Source organism: Micromys minutus, assembly GCF_963924665.1.
Source record: "Micromys minutus genome assembly, chromosome: 1".
Classification (NCBI taxonomy): Eukaryota; Metazoa; Chordata; class Mammalia; order Rodentia; family Muridae; genus Micromys; species Micromys minutus.
This window is the reverse complement of record NC_137969.1, coordinates 96,345,182-96,371,593: the sequence shown is the minus strand read 5'-3', so window position 1 is coordinate 96,371,593 and position 26,412 is coordinate 96,345,182.

The window sequence follows — 26,412 nt, the reverse complement described above, 5'->3', positions numbered from 1 at the left end:
TAGTGTGTGTGCATATACATACATGCTCATGCTAATACATCTATGCATACATGTGCACATGTGTGCACACATGCATACATGCAGATATACATGCACAAACACATATGTGTGTATGTATGTGCGCACACACACACACACATGCACACATATGCACTCAGCATGGTTGAGTCAGGAATATGGACCTTTTCATTGCAGAGGGTAAGGGAGTGCATGCACACTGACTGTACTTGTGACTCCAGGGGCCTTGCTCTGCCTCCCTGAAGTGCAGGAAGGCTGGAGGGATCCAGCTCAAGGGAATGAATCAGTGTTCCTGTGGGTCTCTGAGAACCATTAGATGCTGTATGTGCTGCTAAGCTGCATGGTTATGTCTTGCTTATGTGCATCCCGGGTCTCTACAGTGAACAATTCCTGTAGATTATACTTTAGGGGAAATGCTGTCTGTCTGTCGACAGATTGGAGTGTGTGGATGGCTCCTGACTCGGCACCTGCCCTTGGTGATTCTTAAACTTGAGCTCTCTGAGGATCTGCTAAAATGTAGGTTACCAGGCCCTGGTTTTGTAGCTTCTGTCTTTGCCATTTTTAACAAGATCCTAGGAATGTTTGTGGTCTGGGCTCCACTCCTTGAAAGCCACTCTTTTAACCAAAATCAAATCTGATAAAAATGGGTTTGTGGTAAGGAATAGAAAAGAGAAAGAAAGAAAGAAAGAAAGAAAGAAAGCAAGCAAGAAAGAAAAAAATAAGTAGAAGGAGGAGGAGGAGCTAGTGATAGAAAAAAGATAAAGTAGGGGAGGGTGTGTTCTATGGAGGTGTGGTGAGGTATGGGAGCAAGGAGGATGCCTCTGGCGGACCCATGATGGGCATCCTTTCCCCTGAGGGACCAGCCACATGACAATATAGTATAGAATAGAGTTTATTCAGGGCATGGGGAGGGGAGTTAAGAAGGTAGCAGGAGCAGAGAGAGAGAGAGAGAGAAGAGGAGTAGAGAAGTAGAGGCCGGCCATGAGCACATGGGGGGGGGTGGAGAGAAGAGGGACAAAGGGGTAAGAACAAGAAAAGAAAGAACAAGAGAGGAGAGCAAGAGGGTGAGGAGGGGAGCAGCCCTTTTATAGTGCCAGGTAACTGTGGGGTAGAGTTTGGAAGAATCCTAACAGGTAGCTTAGTGGTATGGTGTGTGTCTAGCGAACTCAGGATCCTAGGTTCTATCCCCAGCACCGTGAAAATAATTTAAAAGTGTCATATTAAAGATTTGGAACATTGGTGTTACAGGGTTTTAATATGTCTCCCCCAAAGTTCTTATGCTGGAAAGTTAATTTCCAAATTCATATATTAGTGGTACTTGGGGCGGGGGATTGGGATTAGATGGGGTCATGAGAGTGAAGCCCCAGAGATGGCTTTGGGGTTCAAGTGACTGCATGTGAAGGGGACCCCACACTAGCTGCCCTGTGATGCCTCCACAGCATTAGGCGGCAGAGAGAGGACATCTCCAGATTGCGCACACTGTGCTTTGATTTTCAGTTTCCTGAATGAGATACATGAACTCTGTTCCAGCTCCACCTGCGATTTATATATGACACAGTCTGCCGCATTCCATTTCGGTGACAGAAAACTAAACATTCGGTGTCATGGTTTCTCAATCCGGGGCGGTTCCAGGGGAGAAGAGGGACAGAGCTGGGGCTTAAACTGTATAACAAAGAGGCCGTGTGCGGGTCTTGCTTTCATCCGCGCATGGGCAGTGGAGGACAGACTGTTTTCTGGATTCTTCTGTAACTGCAGAGAGCTGGCGATCAAACCATAAGGCTATGCTTTTCAGTGTCTTCCTCCTCAAGCGTACCAAACAAACAACAATAAAGAACCCTATACTCTCAGCAGGCTGGCTGAGCCCGAATTCCACTTCATAAACTCCCCAGTTGATTCAAAGGCACACTGAAGTTAGAGATATTCTGCTCTGAAAGGCAGACTGCCAACGTGGGCGGGAGTCCGGACTGCAGAGTTTCAGCCTTAGCTCTGCTTTTTGTCAGACACGGCAAGCTTACTGGGCTCCAGGCCATGGGATGAAGGTGGGTTACTGACCCACAATTCTTACCGGCACTGCAATGCTATGTCTCTGAATCCTAGCTTAAGGTACAGACCTTTCTGTCTTTTTTGGAGGCTTCTAAGAAGTGGGGGTCCTAGGGCCTCTTGGGTCTTTGAGCTTCTTTCCCCTCCTCCATCTTTCTCCTGTGAATTGAGATGAGCTCCGCAAGAAGGCAGTGCTGCCGAGGGCTCGCTGTTCTCCACCCTCTGAAGTCTTGTGCGCTCCATGTGGAAACACCAGTTATAAGTTCGGCAGCGAGTGGTCTGCAGACAGCAGCACCTCCACTCTAACAACACTGGGGTGACAAAGTCTTTGCTGGGGAGGCCCCAGGAAGCAGCTGGGATGGCTTTGACTCTCCTCCTGGGAAGACCTCAGGACTGACAGAATCATAGTATCCAGGGGTCACTGTTTCAGGAACCTCAGGGTACTTGACTGCACGCATAAAAAGGTGTAGTTCTTGCTTAGAACCCATGAATGTTTTTCTACATTCTTTAAGTCATCTCTAGATTGCTCAGTGTCTAGTGCAGGACACATGGCTACGATAACTGGTCTGTCAGTTTAGGAAATGAGGTGAAGGCGAAGTCTGTGTATCAGTGTCAACAGACTCATCTCCCACGTTCTCTCCCTGCCTCCCTCCAAGGAACAGCCTTAGCTTGGAGAGGGGTTCTTGGAAGAAGGGGTGTTTGAGAGCAGGGCAGAGGTGGGGTGGGGATGATTCCAGTCAAGCGTGTTGTACTGCTGTGTTCTGTTGCAGGCAGCTTTCTCTCAAGAGATCTCCAGACAGCTCTTCCAGATGGCTAAGCTCTCAAAGACCATGACCCAGTCTCTTATTTACAGATCAACTCAAGTCATTTACTCCAGGCTCCCTTTTGACCTTGACCCCAGCCATCCCAGGACTGCAGCCCCCATCCCCCATTCTTAGAAAAAGACAGCAAGCACATTTTCTTAAATATTGCAAACGAGTTCAGAGATCTGCCTGCCTTTGTGAGCACAAACAACAAATTAGTTGGGTGGGATCCTGCCCCGCAATTACCATTCCAACCAAGCTTGGACCTAAATTTGCTCGGTCCCAGGTTGACCTTGAACTCAGGAATTTATCTGCCTTTGTATCTTTCTGATCAGCTGCCTCAAAGTACAGCTGCCTCTGATTTTTAGGTTCACGAAGCCCATCATATTGCATTCTTATATTTTGAATAGTTGAGTGTTAGATCCTCAAAGTGAGGACCCCCACGCTCCATCCCGGGAGAGGCGACCCCCAAATCACTCACGAGAAGCGATCTTGATGCAAACTGCAAGAGGATTTTTATTCCAAGCGTGCTAGGGCCCACAGTCATACGCCACACAAGGGTAGAGGACTGTGGACCCTGAGTGCAGGACCAGGATAGCTTTTATAGGGTTCACAAGGCCCACAAATCACAAACCAATCATTTTAAATTATCTAAGCCCGCGCTTTCTAGGCCAATCATTGTAAACCATCTAAGCCTGTGCTCTGGGGACCAATCATGTTAAACTATCTAAGCCCACACTTCACGGACCAATCATGTTAAACTATATCTAAACCCACGCTCCATGGACCAATCATGTTCCCTATAGTCTGGGAGGTCTGTATTTGCGTGGTCTTTTGGGTGGGGGTGACAATGGCAGTCAGAAGAAGTCACTAGGGCGGGGTTGGGGGGGTTCTATGGTGCAAGCAGTTTTCCGAAGCCAGATAAGTGGTTAAGACAGCTTATCTCCTGTTAACTTACTAGGCCTGGCTCTCATATCCAAGGGCCTGTCCTACGCCCTTTCACCCAGTTTCATACAGAAAGCAGGCTCCAGAACAGCAAGGAGTGTGGCCTTATATCTACTTATTGGCAGAGAGCAGGGTCTGGAATTTGAGGTATTTAGGGCTACTTAGGCGTGGGGTTAAGGCTCCTTTAGAGTGAGGTAGCTTGGGGATTCTTGGAGGGGTTAGGCTCTATTTTTTATCCTTTCATTGAGAAATTACATATTTTTGAACTCATGTTTTCAGAGATCTTTTCACAGTCTTAAGAGCTGTCCTGGAGGTCACAGTGTTCTACCATTTTCCTGAGACATTAGACCCATCCTTACCTCCCAGACTCATTTTCATGGAGTCATTAACCTTGGCAGAGAGGACATTCCCTGATAACCTTGGCAGCAGGGATAATATTTCCAGAAGGAAGAACATGAAGACACACACATACACACACACATACACACACACACACACACACACACACACACACACTAACAAACCTCACACCCAGCAACCATCAACACTCATGGAGGCCCTGGTGGCTTTGTTCCAGGGCTAGGAACCTTGTCATTCTGTCCCTTCCATGTTGGCCCCACCCTTTCTCTCTCTCTCTCTCTGTCTCTCTCTTTCCCTCTCCTTCCCCTCCCCCCCCCTCTGATTGGTCTCACTAAGTAGTCCTGCTGGTTATATAGATCTTGCTGTCCTCAAACCCACAAAGACCCACTTGCCTAGCCACTCTGTGCTGGAATTAAAGGTGTACACTCGCACAGCATTCTGTTCATGTTTAATTGAATCCGAGGGTGTGGAACTGTGGGTCTAGGCCACGCAGAATCCTCCTCCAAACTAGTGAAACCCTGCCTTAATCATGAAGCCATACGCCCATATGGAGGCATTTCCAGACTTGAAAAAGGAGTTAATCAATACTAATTGAGCAGAAAAGATATCTGGTAGCTCAAATTAATAGGGAATGCTTCCTGTGGGAATGAATGCTTAATCAGCTCGATGAGGTAGATTGTTTTGAAGGGCTTCAGACACATTTGTTTTCATGGTAATATTTTTTTGTTCTCTCTCTCCCTGAGACAGAATTTCACCATGTAGCCTAGGCTGGCTTCAAACACAAAATCTGACTGCCTCTGCCTCCCGAGTGTTAGGATCAAAGGTCCAGTTCAAATACATTCTTAAAAAGGAGTTTTTTTTTTAAATCTACTTTATGTATATGAGTGCTTTCTCCTCGTACACACCCAGAAGATGGCACTGGATCCCATTACAGATGGTTAGGAGCCACCATGTGGTTGCTGGGAATTGAACTCAGGATCTTTGGAAGAGCAGTCAGTGCCCTTAACCACTGAGCCATCTCTCCAGCCCCCAAACACAGTTTCTTAAAGGCCAGCTCTATGGAACCTGCTTTCTCTAGTTCAACACTCACAGGCACACATTCCATGGTCTCAAAAGAGACCATCACCCTGACGTATTATTAATTTAAACCTGCTTATCCCAAATCTGCCCAGATGAATTAACCATCCCTGTGACTGTGTGGAGTTTCCCAGCTCATGGGCTGGTCTGACAATTTGTGAAGTTCTTTCAGCTGTCACAGAGAGACAACTTTTGGTCTCTCCATGGTAAAATATTGACCAAAGGATTCTGGGGCCGGAGGAAGCTTTAGCAGTTTCTTTTCTGACTTCTGTCCCTAGAGGGCTGGTTTCTACTGAGGCCCTTTGACCTGCGCTCACTGACCTGCGGGTCTAGGAATGGGTTGCTGGGAAATGAGGGTGGGGCTTCTTTAAACTGAGAGGCATGCACAGAACCAGCAGGGCTTTCAGGCCTCTGGTCAGAGGTGAAAGGGAAATACCTCAGATAACAATTTACTGTTCTGCGTAAGTGGTTTTTAAGCTAAGCCTTTTGTCAGGCTGGGAACATCAACACTAGCTCTGACTCTCGAATCTTCCCCCCAGCTTTGTTTCTGGACTGTTGTTGTTGTTGCTGCTGCTGCTGTGTGTGTGTGTGTGTGTGTGTGTGTGTGTGTGTTGGGGGTGGGAGGGAGTGGTGAGGGGTGCGGTGGGAGGCCTCTTCTGCGTGTTCTGAGTGTTTTGGGTTGTTCCCTGTGCAAACACACACACACACTCACTCTTTTTCTATGTCTGTCTAGTGAGCATGTCTTTTCAAGGAAAACTTGAGAGTGTGCAAGTTTCCTGAGGCTTTGCTGGGAATTGTGAAACCCTGTAACTAGCCCAAAATGCTCACACTATGAATTATTATTATTATTATTATTATTATTATTATTATTATTATTATTAGATAAGTAATATATATTTGTATTGGGAAATACAGAGTTAAAACTTGAACAAACAAGAAGACAGGGCTCTCTTCCTGCTGCCTGCAGATCCAGATGTAGAACTTTTTAGCTACCTCTTCAGCGCCTTGTCTGCAACAGTCCTGCCATGCTGACAATGGTGACAAGGGACTTTATAAACCTCTGAACCGCTCTTCCCACCTTGTGGTTTCAGAACCACTCAGAATTTAGAGGAGGCACAGCCTCATCAGAAAAAGTGGGTCACTAGAGGTTGACCCTGAGAACCTTGAAGAACATTGTATGGCCCAGAAAGGGCAGCACTGAAGAAGCTTAGGCTAATTTGAGAAAGCTACATGCATAGTCATCACCATTAGGAATGCGGAAGCCGCAAAGTGTCAGGGATGGTGATGACTGACAAATCTTCATTGTTCATTTGATTGACTTCTTCAGAGCAGTACCTAGCCCCTGACTACCAAGCCACTGAAGAAGGGCCCCAGCACCTGCAATGCCAGCAAAGCTGTTCGATTTAAGTCTGCATTGTTGGTCTATTCTAATGCTCACAATCTGGAGCTAAGATGCTACAGAAAAAGAAAAAGACTCCTCTCTGGAATGTTGTTGCTGTTGGTGTCCTAATGGCCAGTGGTGAGCATCAGACATCAGAAGCAAGCACCTCTCTAAAGAGGAGAGATCTTTTTGTTTCTCTTTAAGTGGGTTGAATCTAGCTTTTCTCTTAAATAAAATGATAGCATGTAACAGGAGGAAAACAAAAACCAAAACCCAGACAAGGTATGGATTTTGCTGCAAGGTATACTCTGACCCGCCACATGTGTACCAGGGGAATTGACATGTCCACACTCACACACATACACAATTTTTAAAAAAGTATCCAAATGAAACAACCCCCCCCCCCAAAAGATAGAAAAGAAAGCACCACAGCTGGCTGTTTTTGTGTGGAGGAAGCATTAGGCTTGAGACCTGGAAAAAGGTGTTTTTCCACAGACACCTTCTCGCTCTATTGGAAAATGTTTGCATTTTACAAATGTTTATAGCCCCAATAGACAACAAAAGAGCCAGACCAACTCAAAATAAGCAAGTGCTCAGCGGCGGGGGGGGGGGGGGGGGGGTGGGGGGGTGGGGGTTGGGGGGGGGTGGTGGGGGGGTAGGGTGATGAGGTCCACTTGTGAGGTAGGTCTGGGGAGTTGGAAGGATGCTCCTGGGAGCTCCGTATCTATGGCTGCGAAGGAGCCACACAAGCCAGCTTGCCAGGAGCTCACAGCCAAGTTCTTGCCTGATGCAGCCATAGATGCTAACCCGCCGGTGTCTGCTCAGCCAAAGGTCTCCTTCTGCCCTGCCTGGCTCTGCGGCTGCCCCCAAGCCTTTCATTTTTCCGTTTAGAGGAAGACTGCGGTAGATTTGACTTTTTCTTTAGGAAACAAAAGCCATACAAAGGGCATGTGTGCAGGGCTTCTCCAAAACAGTGGGGCACTTGAAGCCGGGGCTGCAGGTGCAGTGGCTGATTCAATCTCAAGACTGTGCTTTCTGAAAGCGCTTTAAAAATGCTGAGGAGAGAGAGGGAGAGCCCAGAGTACTTTTGGAAATGAGACATTTTGAAAGCCTTTATTTATCTACTCTTTGGGGGAAAAATCAATTTCTTTAGGAAAAAGTCTCACCACCCTGCTATGTCATACATAAGAGAAAATAACGTTAATTGAAGAGATTTGGGGTAAGACTTTTTTAAAAGTCCTTAACAACAACAACCCCCCCCCCCCAGCTTTAAAAAATGCTAAAATTGTGTTATGAAAATATATAGAAAGTATCAGGGAAGATCTTGTATTTGGTTAAAGCTTCTATATGAAATTTGTTCAGAATTTGGAAAAGAAAGACTTGTTTCTATAAATGTATTTGCATATATATATGTGTATGTATATGTGTGTATATGTATATATGTATATGTGTGTATATGTATGTGTACATATATGTATGTATGTATATATGTATTATGTATATGTGTATATGTACACACACACACACACACACACACACACACACACACACATATATTTATATGTGATCTGAACCCTCTCCCAGCTTGGCCAGCCCTGCCTGAGCTCACTCACCCTGGCTGGCTGACTTCCAGATTCCATCTAGCCTGTTGGCCCTTCTTTGCCAGAATTCTGAAGGTTATCCCAGACATCAAGTCCTGCATTCACGCTGGCAGAGAGGATCTAAATAACCCACCGCCTGCACGCCTACCTCAGAAATAAGTTTTATCTATGGCCCAGTCCTTGACTGGCTTTCCTCATGTGTCTCCAAAATGTCCTTCTAGTATTCGAATAAAGATAGCAACATGTATAGGCAAATCATTTGCCACCTCTCACTGTCTCTTGAAAGTTTTGAAATCTGTAATACAGGTATGACTTTGTGAATATTTTTATTTATCCACAATTTCTCTGGCAGCTGGGAAAGAGGTTTGGTTGGACCCTTCTCCCGTCTACCTTAGCTGGTTTAATGCCTGAAACGTAGGTTGTCCTGTAAGAGGGAAGGGACTTACAGGTGTGACAAGTTAGGAGTTTTGACATGGGGAGAGGATCTGAGTGAGCCTTAAGGCCCTCTACACCCTTACGGAGCAGCGAGTGACACAGGGTGGCACACACAGAAGGCTTTGTAAAGGCGGCATGCAGAGACATGTGAGGATCCGCTGACAGCACTGATGGGGCTCCAGCCAGTGTGAGCGGTGACCGGAGCCAAACGACTCAAAGGCTTGCCCTCCATGGCAGCCTGACCATGTCAACACCCGGACCGTGGTACAGGGACGTGTACTTTGGACCCGGGGCCTCCTGAATGTGGGAGAATACTCTTTGCTGCTGCGTTGAGATTCAGGGTTTGTGTTGTCTTGTTAAACGCACTTAGAGTGTGCAGCTCAACACTTGTCAGTCATTCCCGGATTTGTGTGTCCGTTGCCACAGCTCTGGTAGGAGCACTTCCTCAACATCACCACAGAAACTCTATCCCCACTGGCAGTGTCTTCTTTTCCTGCACAGTCAGCCTCATTCCACCATTTTTTAAAAATAAAGTTGTTTTTTTTTTTTTTTTCTGGACATTTTACTGCGATGACATCTTTGAGACCCGAATCTTCCATTTAGCACATATATTTTTTTTCCAGGTTCATCTGTGTTGTAACCCATATCACAGCATCATTCCTTTTTATGTCAGGGGAGGCCATGTCTGCACATTGCCGTTTCTAAGCCTAAAATTTCTTCAAACAAATCTTTCTCAGGACTTTAAGATGGCCATCTTTAAAACCATTGGTACCTCTGTTAGTAAAACCAGGTAAAAGTGATTAATCTAGGCCCAGAGGGAGATGGCTTGGTGGTTAAAGCACCAGCTGCTCTTCCAGAGACTCTGAGTTTACTTCTCAGCACCCACATGGCAGCTCACAATCTTCTGTAACTCCAGGGGATCCGATGGGCTCTTCTAGCTTCCACAGGCATCTCGAGCGTGTGGTACACTTACTTAGGAGCCTATTTACAAATAAGAACATAAGCAAGACTGTTTTTTAGAAAGTCCCTCGCCATAAACGAACAGTGGTACACAGCTTACCTAAGAAATGTTCAACCTATTCTTGACTTTAGGTTCTAAGGTCTAAACACGTCTAGCATTTACAGTTTTGAGGTTCTGACTCAAGACTCGAACATCTCATTTTCCACTTTTGCTGACTAACATGATGATGGAGTTTGGAGGGTTCAACTCCAGTTGAAAAGTTTCATGTTTCCAGATTATGATGAGGCAGCTAGAGTACCGAGGAGGGCTTTGTAGCCAGAAATGGCAGACATGTCAGGCACGGGTGGATTGAGAGCATTAATGGAAGATGTGTTCTACAAATAGCCTGGCTCAGCTTTTCCAGACCTGCCACACACGGGTCCTGTCTTTTCCCTGGCAGTGAGTGAGTAGACCTTGCTAATGGGGACAGAGAGGTGCTATGGTGGCCTACTGAGGTAGATAGCTAGGTGCTAACTTTTTAAAATTTGTTTTTTAATGGGCCAGTGACTGGCCCACCCATTTCTCTTTTTTCTGACCTTCAGTGTCGATCAAGGTCGTCTAGATTCTTATTGACCCCATATATGCTGAGGGTTTGGGCAGCAGACCTTTAATGTGTTACCTAGGTCACAGTTCTCAGGGAGAAAGGGTCAGCTGTGGACTAGCCAGGGTTCTCTAGGGTAACAGATAGGATGGATAAATATCACAAAGGGTTTTTGTTGTTGTTGTTGTTGTTTTTGTTTGTTTGTTTGTTTAGATTGGCTTACATGATGTGGTCTCATGAGTCCAACAATGGCTGCCTTCACTCTGGAGAGATGTTGCTGCTCAGCTTACCAGATCAAGTGTCCCAGCAGTCCCATACTGCTGTGAAGGGCCTGGAGGGCTTCTGGGGACCCTTGGGTCTTTAGCCTGTGTCAAAAAAAAAAAAAAAAAAGAATGGCAGTAACTGCAATACGTCAACAGGAAAGGTGAACTGGGCAGCACAAGTTGCAGAAAAGCTGCAAAAAGCCAGAGCTTCTCTGTCCCAGTTGTCATTCTCTCTGGGCCACACCAGAAGGCTCTACCACAGTAGGATGGGGTGTCTCACTTCAAGTAAATTGCTGGAGAAGAACCCCTCCCCAGGCTTCACTGTGCTTTGCCTGTTAGTTGATTCAGATCTAGTTAACCTGACAACGGAGATTAACCATCACAGCAGGCACACAAGAGGGAGAAAGAAGGTGTTACCGGGGTTGGCATTTAGGTCTCAGAAAGCTCCCAAGAGGGCTGGAGAGATGGCTCAGTGGTTAAGAGCACTGGCTGCTCTTCCAGAGGTCCTGAGTTCAACTCGCAGCAACCACATGGTGGGTCACAACCATCTGTATGCTATCTGGTATGTCTGAAGACAGCAATGGTGTACTCAGTATAAATAAGAATTAATAGAAAACCCCCAAAGGTTGCACAGTGTGTGGCAGGGTTGGATTCCCTTCATGGAGCTGTGTGTGAAACTGGTAAAGTATATCAGAGAACCCAGGATTCTGGAGGTGCCACACACCTGGGACATCCAATCAGGAAACTGAGTGGAGCTAGCCCCAAGGAGAGCACTGTGCCTGCCACAGGCAGCAGAGCTGGAATGTCAGGGCTACCCAAGCTGGGGCACAGGTGATACTGCCGTGAACCCCAGATGCCAGGCATGGAGCTGCAGGCTTTGGTGTTGGCCTTTCTGGGTACCTGGCTCAGGTCTGCTCTCCTCTTGTCATGGCCCCGTTCTTCTCTTTTGGAATAGGAGTGTTTATGCTGCTATTTGTGCTTTGATTGTGTAGCGGGTCACATTCACAGTTAACAGAAAGGCTTATATCTCAGAACGGGTGGGCTTCGGACGTTAGGGATGTTGAAACTGTTGACTCTGTGAGAACCTTTGAAGTTCGAGGTGGCCAGGAAGCTATGGGGGCTGGGAGCACAGTGGTAGGCTTTGGATGTAAAATGTCCTTCTACTGGTGGAGTTGAGATTGTGGAATATTTGGGAGGTAGGGCCTGGTCCGAGGAGGTGGAACTCTGGGAGAGAAGCCTTTTTGTGGAAATTCATCCGATCTCTACCTTTTCCTTGCTTCCTTATCCTCCCAGAGCTGGGTAAGCCGCCTCACACTCAAGCAGCCACAGCTGAGGCTCCTTGGCAGACTGTAACCGCAAGCCATGAGCCTAAATACAGTCTTCCTAAGCGGCTAACAAGAAGGCAATAAATATCCTTTGCATTTGGCTAAGATGGCGGGCGGCTCAGACCTGTCTTCGGTTCCGTCCTCCTGCAGCCTCCCTGTTAGAAGGTAGGTTTGTGAAAAGCTAGGCTGACTTCGATGGGTATGATAGTGTGGAAATGATGCCCCCAAACTGGTGTGGTGGCTGGGCTTAGTGGTCTCTGTGAGTTCGAGCCCAGCCTGGTCTGCAGAGTGAGTTCCAGGACAGCGGGAGAAGTGAAAGGCCTGGGGACTGCAAACTGATTTAAAGAAAAAGTGTGGGAGATGTTCTTCTTAATTTCAAATGGCAAAGAAAATTTGGGGTGGACATATCCAGCGCTGGAACAGAAGAGGGACAGGTAGAGACCCTGTACACTTGTGGATAGTTGAGTGTGTTCACATGTGTGCAGATGGACATTTGACAACAGTCTCGCGTCATCTGGCCTCTCATTTGATGCCTGCCCTCTTACTCTCTGACTACCTGTAGGCCAGGACCATCATGGTCTCGGCATGGTTAGCTTGGTACTGTGTTTTCTACAGGTGCCAAGAGTGGGTCAGGGGAGAAAGAATATTTTCTACATACCTCAGGAGAACAATAGCATACGTGAAAAAAAATATCCATCTCGCACCACGTGAAAAATCAAATCAAGGTGATCATAAAATCCACAGTCACAAAATTCTATGTAAAAAAGGAGAAAAACCCTAAACTTGAGCGGATTAACATGCCATAAAAAGACATCGAAATCATCAAGCACACAAAATAAGTAGATTGTGAAATCCAATCTTGGCTGTCAACCCGAGTGAGTGCTTCTGAGTCGAGTCAACTAAAACCCAGGCATCTGGGCGTTCTCTCAATCAGATTATTTGAAGTAGGGAGATTCACCTTAAATGTAACACCTTCTGGTGGCAGCTCAGATAAAAGGATGTGGGAGAAGGAATCTTGGCTTTTTGCCTGCCTGCCTGCATGCTCAGTGACAAGTCCCTCTGTCCTGCTGCAGAGGTGTTTCTTCAGTGGTGTTAGCACAGACCTCTTCAGTGTTCCCATGGAGACGAAATCACAGCAGCTCCTCAGGAATCGAGGGGTCTCCAGCACCAGGTCGAACTGCTGAGACTTCGGCCTCCAGGACTGAACAACTACCAATTCCCAGCCCTCGGGTGTGAGACAGCCACGGTTGGAATACCAGGATCATATTATATAAGTCCATCTAGTCAGTCTGCTTTTGAATATACCTACATTCATCCCATCAGCTCTATTTCTCCAGAGAACCTGAGGCATGGATGTACTGGGTGCTATGAAGAATTAAAGAGTGCACTTGTCAGAAGATTCATTAATAAAAGGAAAGGCAGGTCATGAGTTGTAAGCACAGGACTGGAAGTGTAGCAAAGAAAGAATTTGTATGTTAACACATTAAACATTCCCACAAATCTATAGCAAAAGTAAAAATCATGTAGGAGAGATGTAGATTAGAAATGGCACTTCGCAAAAGACTCATGAATGGCCACGGATACAGAAATGATTTCATAGCATCAGTATCAGGAAATATCAGTTAAAGTCACGGTGAGATGCCACAATGTTAGCAGAATGGATGAAAGTCTGAGGGCACCAGTGTGGCTGAGGAACCAAACTGAACCAAACTGCCACCATCTCAAATTAAGCTGTGCTCGCTTGCAAAAAGTCACCCCAGCTGGGCCTATTGACTGTTGACCTTCCCTCACTGGAGGAGGGTTCCGGAGGGTCACCTGAGCCTCCAGCCATACCTCTGACTGAACATGGCCTGGAGGAGGGACTGGAAGATGTCTGGAAAGGAGCAAATAGGGGGCTGCAGCTGTGAGGTCATCCACCCTCTATCAGACCTTTCAGTGTGACCACTATGGGGTCACCCATGTCCAATATATATGCATTATACATTCTATAAGTAACCAGGAGAAACTCACTGGTTTCCCAAGGTGGTGATCCCTTGGTGGATCTCACATCAGTTTTTCCCTGGGTCTCTTAGGAGGAGGAGACTACATTGTTTATGTGTTCTCCAGGGAAAGAATTGTAGCAGTGAATGTTGGCCAGAATCAGTCAGATTTCTCATAATTTGCAGGTGGGAATATTTTATAGCGTCAACAGCTTTGGGAAACTGTGTCCATTTAAGCACCTGGCCCTCTGTTCCCAGGTGTTCACTCAAAGGCTATAATTTGTAGGTGTGTCACGAGACCATGCAAGAGTGGTAAAGTAGTAGTAAAATCTGAAGAGACCTGATCGCCATCAAGAGAGAGGGTTTATGGAGTTCAGTGTATTCGTGCAATGGAATACTCAGCAGTTAAAAATGAACAAAACGTGCTAACACAGCCACAGCAAGGCAGGCAAACTGTTCAAAGAGCCACACAGCAGGATCCCACTTTCGTGAACTGAAGAAAAGGGAAAGTTATGATGTTAGAAATCAGGACAGTCAAGGTGTGAGGGAAGGATTACAAGGAAGGAGACTCAGACAGCCCTCCATAGCTGCGCTCACGCATCTGTGGAGCCAATGAGCCAGCAAATCAACAAAGTCTTGGAAGGATTCGTGATTGGCTGAAGAATGACACCCCGGACTCAGAGTATGTAAACGCAGAGAGCACTTTGTTCTGCAGAAGCCCAAATGTGGGGTCTCCCCATTACCAAGACAGACAGTTCACCAAGTGAGTGTGCAGGCCTGATTTAAAGCACATTATGGAATTCCCGGGTAGGTGACTTCTGTGTTAATCTGTTGGGTCCATCTCTACAGACATCCCATTACTGGTGTGGGGGCTGGGAACCTGCTGGAAGGTCTGGACACTGCTGCTGACTCATTGTCCTTGCCTCAGGCCAGGTGGTGAGGCAGCTTCTGAGGCCTGGACTTGCCCAGTTCTTGGAGACAGATTTAGGCCTAGTCTTCTTAACTGCCAGTTTGAAGCCTGTCATGGAATCAGCCTAGCCTTGGTCTTTACAAAATCGCATCTGCACCAAGCATGTGCAGAAACGCTGTGTAGAAACTGCTCACATAACATTTACACTGAGCTGTAGTTTTGATCCCCAGTGCTTCCCAGAGGCCTTGTCTGTGGCACTATGGGAGGTGATGGAACCTTTATGAAGCTGTCTGGTAGACGACTTTAGCATTATGGGTGTGCCCCTGACTTAACCCTTCTCTCTGCCCCTGGGGGGTTCACGTGAGCACCTGCTTCTGCCTAAACAGCCCGAACTTGTAAGTCAGCAAGTACCTTACCTTCCTTTGACCTGTCCATCTGGGGCTTTGTCTCAAAGTGTTGTGACCTATCTAGAGGCATTTCAAAGCTTGGGTAGATGTGTGTAGGTATAATCCAAATACTGTACCAGACTGCCTTATATAAGGGGCTCTATACCATTGTGACTTATTAAGTAAATCTCGAGAAAGGTGAGAGAAAAAAACTTTCTGGGGAAGCGATCATACAGGCGCGAGTCTGTAGCAAAATGTATCAAAATGGCCATCTTCATATATTTTACTCAGTGTACACTTTCTCTCTTCAAAGGGCTTATGAGTATCCCGAAACACATTTCACTTAAAATTTTGAAGTCAAATTCATTGACTGATACCTAAAAACAGCAAATAGCAATCAAGTAAAACACTAAATAAGACCCGGGAGTGCTCCAGCTGGCCGATGTGCAGGGGTCAGGTGTGATGGTTGAATGGTTGACAGATGTAAATTCACATGCAGATTTGCCACTGCATGCAGATCACTCTGTAATCCTGCTATTTTTGAGAGAACAAACCCGTTTTGCTTCACTGAGAATTCCACATAATGTGTTTTGGATCATACTCACCCCTAGTCACCCCTTACTGTTGTTAAAAGATGACGTCCTGGGTTTTAACACCAATGTTAGGAAAAGGATGGAGAGAGTGGGGGGGGATATGGCCTATGGAGGTGCAGCGAAGCCTGGAGGTGAGGGGGATGCCTCTGGGGGCCCATGTTGGGAATCCCTTCCCCCTGAGGGACCAGCCACAGGATGGTATAGTATAGAATAGAGTTTATTCAGGTCATGGTGGTGTTAAAAGGGTAGTAGAGGCAGAGAGAGAGAGGAGTAGAGGCCGGCCATGAGCACGTGGAGGTAAGGGGGAAAGGGAAAGTGGAAGGGAAGGAGGAAGGGAAGGGGAAGAGGAGGGGCCGGTGGGGAAGAGAGCAAGAGAGTGCAAGAGAGAGAGGAGGAGGCAAGCATGCCTTTTATAGTGTCAGGTAACTAGGGGGGAGCATACCTGGCTATTGCCAGGTAACTGAGGTTTGGGGTATACCTGGCTGTTGCTAGGTAACTAAGGGGCGGGGTTTACAGAATCCCAACACTTACCCCTCCCAGATCCAGCCCTGCCTCTCCCCACTGCTGATTTCACGTCCTCCTTTTCTTTCTATTTTAATAACTCACTGAGACCAATCTGTGCTGTGCTGCTCAGATACTCCGGGGCGTGGGGCCATATGCTAGACCTTAGTTGGCCTATCAAGGGCCACACCCTTAAAGAAAGCAGACTCCCCTTCTCCAGTACCAACCAGTTACCAGTAACTTTTCTTCAAGGTGTGGGATTCATGAAGGCCCCCTCCCCCATGGTGGGCTTTTGTCTGGCTTGATCTTACACAGCTCTTAAGCATAGGTCAGTATTGCTTTGAGTTTATACGCGAAAGTGTGCTGTTCCAGAAAACATTATTGGGTGTAGCTGTCTGCTGCCTCTGGCTTTTATAATCCTTCTCCCTTTCTGCCCACCCCCCACTTCCACTATGACCCTCAGCCTTGGGAGAAGGAGCTTTAATATAGAAGTCCCACTTAGAGCTGATAGGGCCACACAGTCTTACCTTCTGCACTTTGACCAGTCGAGGGTCTCTGTGTTAATTGCATCCACTGTGAAAGAAGCCTTTCCGGTGACGGTGGGGATAGGGATTAATCTGTGGGTATAATGTGAAGTCATTGACTGTCAGTTTAGCACTATGTCCATTTAGCAGAATAATGATAGTATATCCCGAGGACATATGACCCCATAGCTCTAGGTCCTTGGCCCCAAAAATGGAGCCAGGCATGGGTTTTGCCTCGTGGTCAGGCTCTATCTCCAGTTGGAAACTAATGAGTCACTCCACCACTTCCTGTGACATAAATTCTAGGAATATAGAAGCCGTTTATATTTAATTCAAGCCTTTGTTCCCAGCACTTACCAACAAGTATTTGTTGCTATTGAGTGACTAGTGGATCCAAGAGTAGGAGAAAAAAAAGTAAGCAGATTATTGTAAATTAAATTTCATCTATCTGCAAAGCATTAGATGGGTGTCTGTATATACGGGAGTGAAGGGGCATCCTGGTGTTCCACAGGCTGATGCTGAACTCTTCTCTCTAGATAAGATTTCCTGGGCTCCCCTTTATAGTCTGAGAACTGGTATAATACTGGAAGACACAGATAATAAAACCAGATTGTTAGTGGTATTGAGTCAGGTGTTGAACCGTGAATAGACAGGCTGGCTACTGTGAGGGGCCAGGCTCTTTGAAGCCCTACTTCCTTTGGAACAACCCTTTTCAGGTCCATTTTACAGATGAAGTTAGGAAGCTAAATTTGTTTTTCAAGTATAAGTTGCTGTCAAAACTTTAGCGCAGTAAGAGACAACCAAAATCACGGGCCCAGGAAAAACCAAAATGGAACAACAATAACCAGTTAGAACTGGTCCATCAAGTGGTGATGAAGGCCCACTGATGGTTAGTCCTCTCAATTTGACAATCTAGACTCTTATGGGAAGAAAGTCCTAATGAGGAATTAGATTATATTGGCCTATGGGCCTGTCTGTGAGGGACCATCCCGATTATTTGTGTAGGAAGACCCAGTCCATTGTGTCACCATTCCCTAGGCAGGGGGTTCTGAACAGTATAAGAAAGAAGAAGGATAGTTAAGAACAACCAACCAAGGATCTGCATTTTTATTCTCTCTCTGCTCTTGACTGTGGACATGAAACTTTAAGCTTCTTCTTTGGCTTCCTTGTAGGGTAGGCTGTGACCTGGAATCAGAAGCTGAATAAACCATTTCTTCCCTGAGTTACTTTTGGTCAGGAAGTTTGTCACAGCAACAGAAGTAAAACTAGGTCAGAGCTGGAGCAGTGGAGAGGGAGAAAAAACTACAGATCAACTAGATGTATTATTTCAAACAGCAGCTTTTGTTATAGATTTCTTGTAAGAGAAGTCAGACCTTGGCTACTAAGATTTATATTTTTGTGGGAGCATATTTTTTAAAATAATGGTTTCATAAGATTTAGATGATTCCCGTGTGGGTTTTACTTCCTGAGGATTTAAGAAAATGTTTTCAAATGTTATTCGTTGATTAATTTATTGCTTGCAGAACTCTGTCAAGTAGACCTTTCATTTAAAAATCACTTTCCTTGGCTCCCAGAAGCTAGACCTCATTGCTTTTGGTTCATCACAGTCAATAGCCCCTCCCTCTGCATGTCCCGGGCAATGACAGCCCATACACTTCCTCCCTAGAAGACGACGCTGCTTATGAGATGGCCTGAGGAATTTCAGGAAAGAAGCAAACAGCTGATCTGAGGCAGCCTGGGCTTGACATGCAGGACAGCTGCCTAATTATGGGTCTGAAGGGAGCAATATGCCAGGCAGCTGTGCAGGGAGTGATGTGGTGGTGTTGGAATAGATGCTGCAGTTATGGAAAGCGTTAAATGCATCTTTGGCTTCTGTCCTATCCCAGGTACAATAGACTGGCTCCAGGCTGTGGCCACTGGAACTTGCTTAGTGTTTCAAAATCAGAAAATAAAGATAAATATATAGAAAACAAATATTTGTTGGAATTTCACTGTCCATTTATAGCAGCTATATCCTTGAAGAATGCATATCCTTGGGGGCTCGATTTCTTCTTCTCTTCTCCTCCCCTTCCCCTCCTTCTCCCTCTTTCCCTCTCTCCCTCCCATTCCTCCTCTCCTTCCTTCCCTAGAATCTCTTGGGAAGAGAGTCCTAATGAGAAATCAATTAGATCACATTGGCCTTTGGGCCTGTCTTTGGGGGATCATCCTAATTCTTGATTTGTGTAGGAAGACCCAGCCTATTGTGGGCGGTGCTCTTCCCTAGGCAGGGGGTCTTGAACAGTATAAAAAAGAAGAAAGCTAGTTAGAACAACCAAGCAAGAGTCTTTGTGTTCCTTCCTCCCACTCCCGCCCTCTTTGTCTGCTTTGTGCTTGCCACAGAGTTGCTTCCCTCAGCTCTCCCCTTCTGCTGTGATTTCTCTCCGGATCACAGGCCTAGAAACTGTGACCTCAAATAATCTTTAAGACAACTTATCTCAGGAATTTTGTTGAGGCAATGGAAAATTATTGGAGAACTATAGCTACTGTTAATAGTTGCCTGGTGAAAATCAGCTTTTTTTTTTCTTTTTTTCTCTTCCTCCTCCTCCCCCCTTTCCTCTTCTTTCTCTCCCTTCTCTTCCTCTTTCCCATGGGAAGGCCTCAGCCTTCCTGGCTCACATATTCACAGTGCTCATGGGCCCAGAAGTGCTGGGACAGAAGGCTGAGGTCACATTCATGCCAGCACCTGGGGTCAGAGACTGATGAGTGTGAAGCCTACGTGGTCAGTGTGGCTCTCAGGCGTGTGTTTCTAGTTGGATAGACTGCTTTCTGAAGTTAATCCAGATTGTCTCCGGTTCCTGTTTGTCCTTTGGTAACTTGAGTAGAAAGCTGATTTTGAGGGGCCTGCTGAAAACCCCAGTCTAAGCTGAGTTTAGAGGCATCAGACTGGTCAAACTACACCCTGAAAAGTTGTTATGTACAAAATGAACCCAGCACCACTGAGAGGGCTTCTGTCCTGGAGGGCCCATGCTGATCTTTAATAAATTTCTCTTTCCTTCAACAGAATGATTTGTAAGTGAATTAAGTTATGCAAGATTAAATATCACCACCACCACCACCACCACCACCACCATCATCACCAACACTACCATGGCAAGGCAAACTGCACTGTCTCTTGAAGTGGGGCCAGCACTGTAAATAAGCCTTTAAGTCAGAAGAGCCAGCTGAAAGCCATAGGCAGGCTATTGAAATGTGATTAGATTTTCTTAAAGGTCTTTTTTTAGCTGGGAAATTGGCAATGTAGCCATTTTTTTGGCCCTTGTGGGTCCTCTTGGTCTTGTTCTTCTGGAAACAGAACAGACCTGGGAGCAACTTGATCTGCCAAGTTCTTTAGAAAGTAAAAAGACAATAATATCTAAAAGTTCAGTTCTTCCCAACTTGTGCCTAATTTTTGCAGGGGCTTATCTCTGCTTGCAAACAACAAAGAGACTTAAAAACAGCAACAGAGTTTCTAAGCCCCCCACCCCTCAAGTCTCAGAATCTGCTCCCTTTAATGAAAGGAAACAGACATGGTGTACTGTTGGAGTCGGGAGCAGGGTGCTCCCGACTGCCAGTGTGCCAGGTGTTTGCTAATTATGAGACAGAATGATAGATAATGACTGTCTTAGTGTGTTGATCAATGCAGTCTGCTCCCGGGATACAGGAGTGGTCATCAGAGACAATATGGAAGCCTCTCTCGGCCCCTATTCATTAACAAAACACCTCCGACTAGAATACAGGCTCCATTACCTAGACACTGCCAGGATGGGGATCCTGCATCAAATTGTAATTAGGTTTGATCAGGGCTGAGGTGTAATCAGAATCCCCCTTTGAATTAATCTTATACTTGTGAAAGGATGTTGATTTAATGGTAATCAGAGCAACCCCATTTCTATGGCTTTTTAAGCTTAGAGAGAGAGAGAGAGAGAGAGAGAGAGAGAGAGACAGAGAGAGAGAGACAGAGAGAGACAGAGACAGAGAGACAGAGACAGAAACAGAGAGAGAGACAGAGACAGACAGACAGACAGACAGACAGGGGGAAGTAGAGAGAGAGAGAGAGGAAGACAGGGGGATGATCATTTCACTCTTTTCATTTCGTCGGGGCTACACTTAGGAGGAAGGGCGCTATAGTCATCGCAAACGCAGCCCGGAAGGCAACCGCCGCCTGGGTCAAAGACACCTGTCTTTGCCCAAAGCAGATCTGGGGATGCTCCATTCCGTTTCATAAAAGCAAAACTATACTAAACTATAACCTTATCTTAAAAAAAAAAAAAAAAAAAAGATGGGGGATTTGCCTGCATTGCTCTCTGGTGAGGATATTTTCTCAGTTGGAATTCCTTCTTCCAAAATGACTCTCCCTTGCATCAAACCAGCACAGAGTAGCCATCACAACAATTAAGCCAAAAGAAAAAAAAATAGAGATTATTATAGAAAATAACTTTATATACAGGAGGGACTGTTGTAAACGACTCAGTTGGTGTCTACCTCAGTTGGTGTCTACAGCATGGCTATGTGGTCAGCTCTGATTCACGGTGGGTTGTCACTTACTTCATCCTGCTTTGGTTTCTGCTGGTTTCCTGTTCTTGCTGTCTGAGCTATTTTTGTACATCTGTCTCATGATAAACAGAAACTAATTCTTTTTCAAGACCTTTTGTTTAATCTCACTCCGAAGTGAATGAGAAGTTTGCAGTTTTTCTCAGGTCGATTGCTCAGTTGGTTATGAATGGGTTAAAAGAGAAATACTCAAATCTTCCTGTGTGTGCTGGGAGGGGGGAGATCAAGCTAAAACCAGAAACAAACTAGCACTGTTTGCACCAGAGCCTACAAACCCAGTTTAAAAATCAAGACAAATGCAAAATTGTTACTATCTCAGGGTCTTGATGGAGTTTGTTTTCTCTGCTGATCAGAGAATTAAAAGGCAGGCAAAAAAAAAAAAAAAAATAATCAGGTACAGCCTGTAGCAACAGGTGACAGATTTTACCGACAGAGAAAAAGCGCCCACCCACCAAGGTACACAAAGCATAAGACTTCCTACCACATGAAAAGGGGATTTGAAAACTGAAATTTTCCCTTGCAGGCTGAGGGTTTTAAGTGGTTTTGGTGGTTTGGAATGGGTAGTCCCCCATTTTACATTGGTCAGCCCAGACAAAGAATGGGCTAATTGCTCACAGCAGAAAGGGGGCCCACTGCGGGTAAATGGAAAACAGCCAGGTCTGTCCTGGCTGAAGAGAAAGCTAGGAGTATGCCTTCTTATTTATGGCTTATCTGACTCCTCTCCTCCCTCAGAGATCCTGCTTTGGGGGAGAGGTCAGCTGGGTGGGGGCTAGCTGGGGCACCTCCCCCCCTTTCTTCTTTTAAGGAACACTTCTCAAGAGGAAGCCCAAGAGCTAAAAAGTCACCCGGTGACAGTAGCTATCGCTAAAGGGCAAACTTCAGATATCTTTTCAGAATTGTCAACAAAGACCATCCAGGCTGTGTGGTTTGTGCAGGGTACTGGAGGGCGGGTCTGCATGTGGCATGGTGGGCCACAGGTCTCTGACTTTCTCCTTCCATGCTGTGCTGCCTGGATTTGATTTGACTTGGTCACCAAGCCAGGCATCAAGCTAGGATAAAGAGAGGACTGCCCTCTGCTTTGTCCCCAGCTGATGTAAGACCACCACCAAGATGTCCCTTTGCCCATTGCCTGGAGTACATTTTTTTTTTTTTTTTTTTGAGATAAGGTTTTATGATATAACTCAACTGGCTGTGATCCTCCTGCCTCACTCTCCTGAGTGCTGGGGTTATAGGCACAAGATACCGTGACTGGCCAAAGTTTTAACTGTAATAAAACCTCTCCTCAGACCTTGGGACCTTTAACGGAAACGGTGGTTCACTTGGCTGTCACAGAGGGGCTGTCTGTGTTTTTGACATGTGACTTAACATGTCTACGTGAGATGGATTTCGGCACCATCGAAAGCATCTCGCACGGCCATGTGCAAACATTTTCCTCAGCAATAGTCTGAAAAGCAGTTCAGAGGGCACCCATGCACCCTTATCTCTTATGTCCGAGCTATTGTCTTCTCTGACTCCCTTACAATATTTATTTTATCTAAGTCATGGATTTGTTGTGGCTATAGGAAGTTACATGCGTGTGAGTACAGGTGTCAGAAGCCAGAGACATCAGCTTCCCTGTGGCTGGAGTTACGGGTGGTCGTTAGTCTCCCGTGTGGACGCTGGAAATCAAACGTGGATGCTCTGGAAGAGTAGTAGTATCTGCTTCTAATTGCTGAGCCATCTTCCCAGGCTCTCTTTCTGGTTTGTCATACCTGTCTCACTACAGTCTTGCTTTCTGAGTCTGAGGGGCCATTTTGGCTGTGTCTTCAGCAGTTTGGAAGCCGATTCTTAATCTAGAAGCTGAGAGGTCCTATGGAGGAAGCATAAGAACACAGGGGCTCCCCGGCCAGCCCCCTCTGAACACATAGCCCTGTTGTCAGTATTTCTTGTCAGACATACTGGTTTTGTTTGTTGTATGTTAATTATTTTAATTTAATTTTGTTGTTGTTGCATGTTAACTAAAAGGCTCCATTTTTAAAAATGCATGCAAGAATAGCAAGGTAGCATTTCTTCGGATGTAAGATCAAGGCCTTTGCTGTGAGTAGGGGGTGTGAATATCACAGCGTGGATACACTCCTTGCCTAGCCCGCAGTCCCTCCCCCCGACCCCCTGCCTTCCTTCATATCTCAGGATCCTTCTGGGATCTGCTCCACTATTCTTTTCAGTTTCAGCTTGCCATTTCTGCGTCTTTCTTTCTTAGCTATGCACTTTATCTGATCCTTTAGTTGGACTTGGTTTGTTTGTTTTCTAATGCCCGACTTTCTCGTTCTGCTGACTCTGCTGGGGTTTTCAGTGTTGGAGCCTGGAAGGGTTCCCTTAGCAGCCAGCCGGCCATGCTGGACAGTGGCATCTTCTAAGGAGTCCAGACTCGTTCACAAATGTGTCTGGGGGACTGGCTGAGGCTGGAGGGACCAATGGCTCCAAACTAAGGGAGAGAAAGAGAAGATGTCCCAAGAAGGTTATGTCTCTCCTGTCTCAGTTTTTCACATATATGTTTATTCGTGTGAAGCACTTCTCCTGTTTGAATGAGTTATTTTAAGAAAAAAAAAATTGTAGCAAGGACAATTAGTGGGAGTTAGCTCTTCCCTTCCACCACACTGGTCCTGGATTGTGCCCAGGTCACCAAGCGTGGGGGCAGGCACCTTTACCAGCTGAGCCCTGCATGCATTTTTAAGTGTTACGTCCAGACTGAAACATTACCAGGAGTGAGTCTATTTAAAACAGATTGAGTCTCAGTGAGGACGTAGAGAAGTCTCCAGGCAGTTCTTCAAAAGGGACCAAAGAAGACAAAGCAGACGTTTGACGCTGGAGTTGGTTTAGATAGAATGTGACCAGTTCTCCTTAGATGAGTGATAACAATTACCACAGCATCTCAAATCCCAGATGAACCAGGGCTTCGAAGGGCCTCCATTTGTAGGGTACGGCTGGGGGCTGATTCTCCATAATGAAGGTTCACCAGGCTGTCGCTTGTGTGAGATGTAAACAGAGTCTTTCTTGTTTCCACTCTCTCGGAAGCTCTAATTCATTTCTAATTACCGTCTCTGGGGGAAGCGCTGTGTTGTCTTTGCCTTTTAAATGCCTTCCTCTTTTAGGGGAAAAACAAAACAAAACAAACTGCATATTTTTAGGTCATTAGGAAAAACCTCATCTTGCTTTGGCTGATGTTTTTTGTTCAGAAGGCAGAAATATTTTTTTTTCATTTTGTACCCAATCTCCCTGGTGGAGGAAGTGGCTGCATTTTAAATTGGCGCTGAATTAACAATAATCAAGGGCTGTAGGTCCCTCACAGCTGTTCACAGCTCCGTGCTTATGCAAGGCGGAGGTTCGGACTTGCTGTTTGGAGGCCGAATGTTACCACACAATATGCTCACTTGTTCTTCCTTAATTCTACTCATTGTTGCTTTTTGGACAGAAAAAAGAAAAAAAAAAGATCCATGAAGAAAAGAAAAATGCCCTTACAACTAACAAATGAAACAAATGGAAAGGCGATAAGGGTTTGTATAAACAGGGAGGTAGAACCTGTCAGAGGTTGGCCTGAGCTGGTTATGAAATAATATTCAATCATACGCGAAAAGCGGAGAAGACTGCTTTTCAGCTTAGACGAAGGTTACTCTCTTTCTCAGTGGCTTCGGCAGTTCTTGCAGTAAGTTTAGGAACTGTCTGGATGGACGGCTAACTTTTCTTTCTTTTTAGTTTTTTCTTTGAGGCCTGGTCTAAGCTGGCCCTATAAGCTTGTCTGCTCTCCAGGCTGCCTCTGAACGTACAGTCCTCCTGCATCAAGTGCTGGGGTGATGGACTGTGCTTGCTTTTCTATGAGACACTGAGTGAAAGCAGAGTTGGTAGTTGACTGTGTTCTACAGACTGAAGAAGATGAGGGCATTCCAAACACAAGATGCTGCCATCCAGTATTCCCGTCTCCAGAAGATCTTGGAGAAAGGGAGCCGGGAGCAGGCAAGGTGGATGGGGAGTTGTGATGGTTTGTATGTTTGGCCAAGAAAGTGGCACTATTAGAAGGTATGGCCTTGCTGGAGTGGGTGTGGCCTGGTTGGAGTAGGTGTGACACTGTGGGTGTGAGCATTAAGACCCTCATTCTAGCTGCCTAGTGGAAGTCAGTCTTCCACTAGCAGCCTTCAGATGAAGATGAAGAACTCTCACCTCCTCCTGTACCATGCCTGCCTGGATGCTGCTATGTTCTCACTTTGATGATAATGGACTGAACCTCTGAACCTGTTAGCCAGCCCCAATTATATGTTGTCCTTTATAAGAGTTGTCTTGGATATGGTGTCTGTTCACAGCAGTCAAACTCTAACTAAGACAGTAGGTAAATGCCTGGAAACTACATCAGTCAGGGCTCAGACTCAGGAGACCCAAGTGGCTCGCCACAAGCCATTCTATACCTCCAAGGTGAAGTGCGATGTCAAGGGCCAGGCAGAAGTGTGTCAGTTCTGAGCATCTCTGAAGAATAAATTATTAAATATTTAGGTCACTGAGAAACACGAAATGATTTTGGTTCCTTGATTTTGTCTGTTTGTTTTGTTTCAAGACAGGGTTTCTCTGTATAGTCCTGGCTATCCTGGAACTCACTCTGTAGACCAAGCTGGCCTTGAACTCACAAAGATATGCTTGCCTCTGCCCCTAGTGCTAGGATTAAAGGTGTGTGCCACCATGTAAAGAGTCTAATGTTGCTTTTCATTCCAGACACCCCAAGACCAAGTTCTTAGCACAAAGGGGGTGTATTTACCCCAGAAGGACAAAGGGCATGGAATTAAGAGACACAGACAGGAGATAGAAGACAAAAGAGAAGGAGAAGAAAACAGGGAGGGGAAGAAGAGATATTTTTGAGGGGTTGTGGTAGTAGTGGGGTGTGTGTGGGGTGGGGGACATGACAAAGGATTGGCTCTGGATAGAGAGGAGACAGGCATGTGGGGGTTCATAAAGATAAAGGGGGAAACACTGCGTTGTTAGGATGCAGTGTTTAATTTTAATTGGACAAGTTAATTAGGCAGCCAAAGGGGGCTTTTGATTGCTGAACTTTCATACTTTGACAGCTGGACCTCATCCAGAGCCTCAGGAGGAGGAAGTGGACAGATAAGGAAGCTGAGACCTTGGTGTCTGGCTTTAG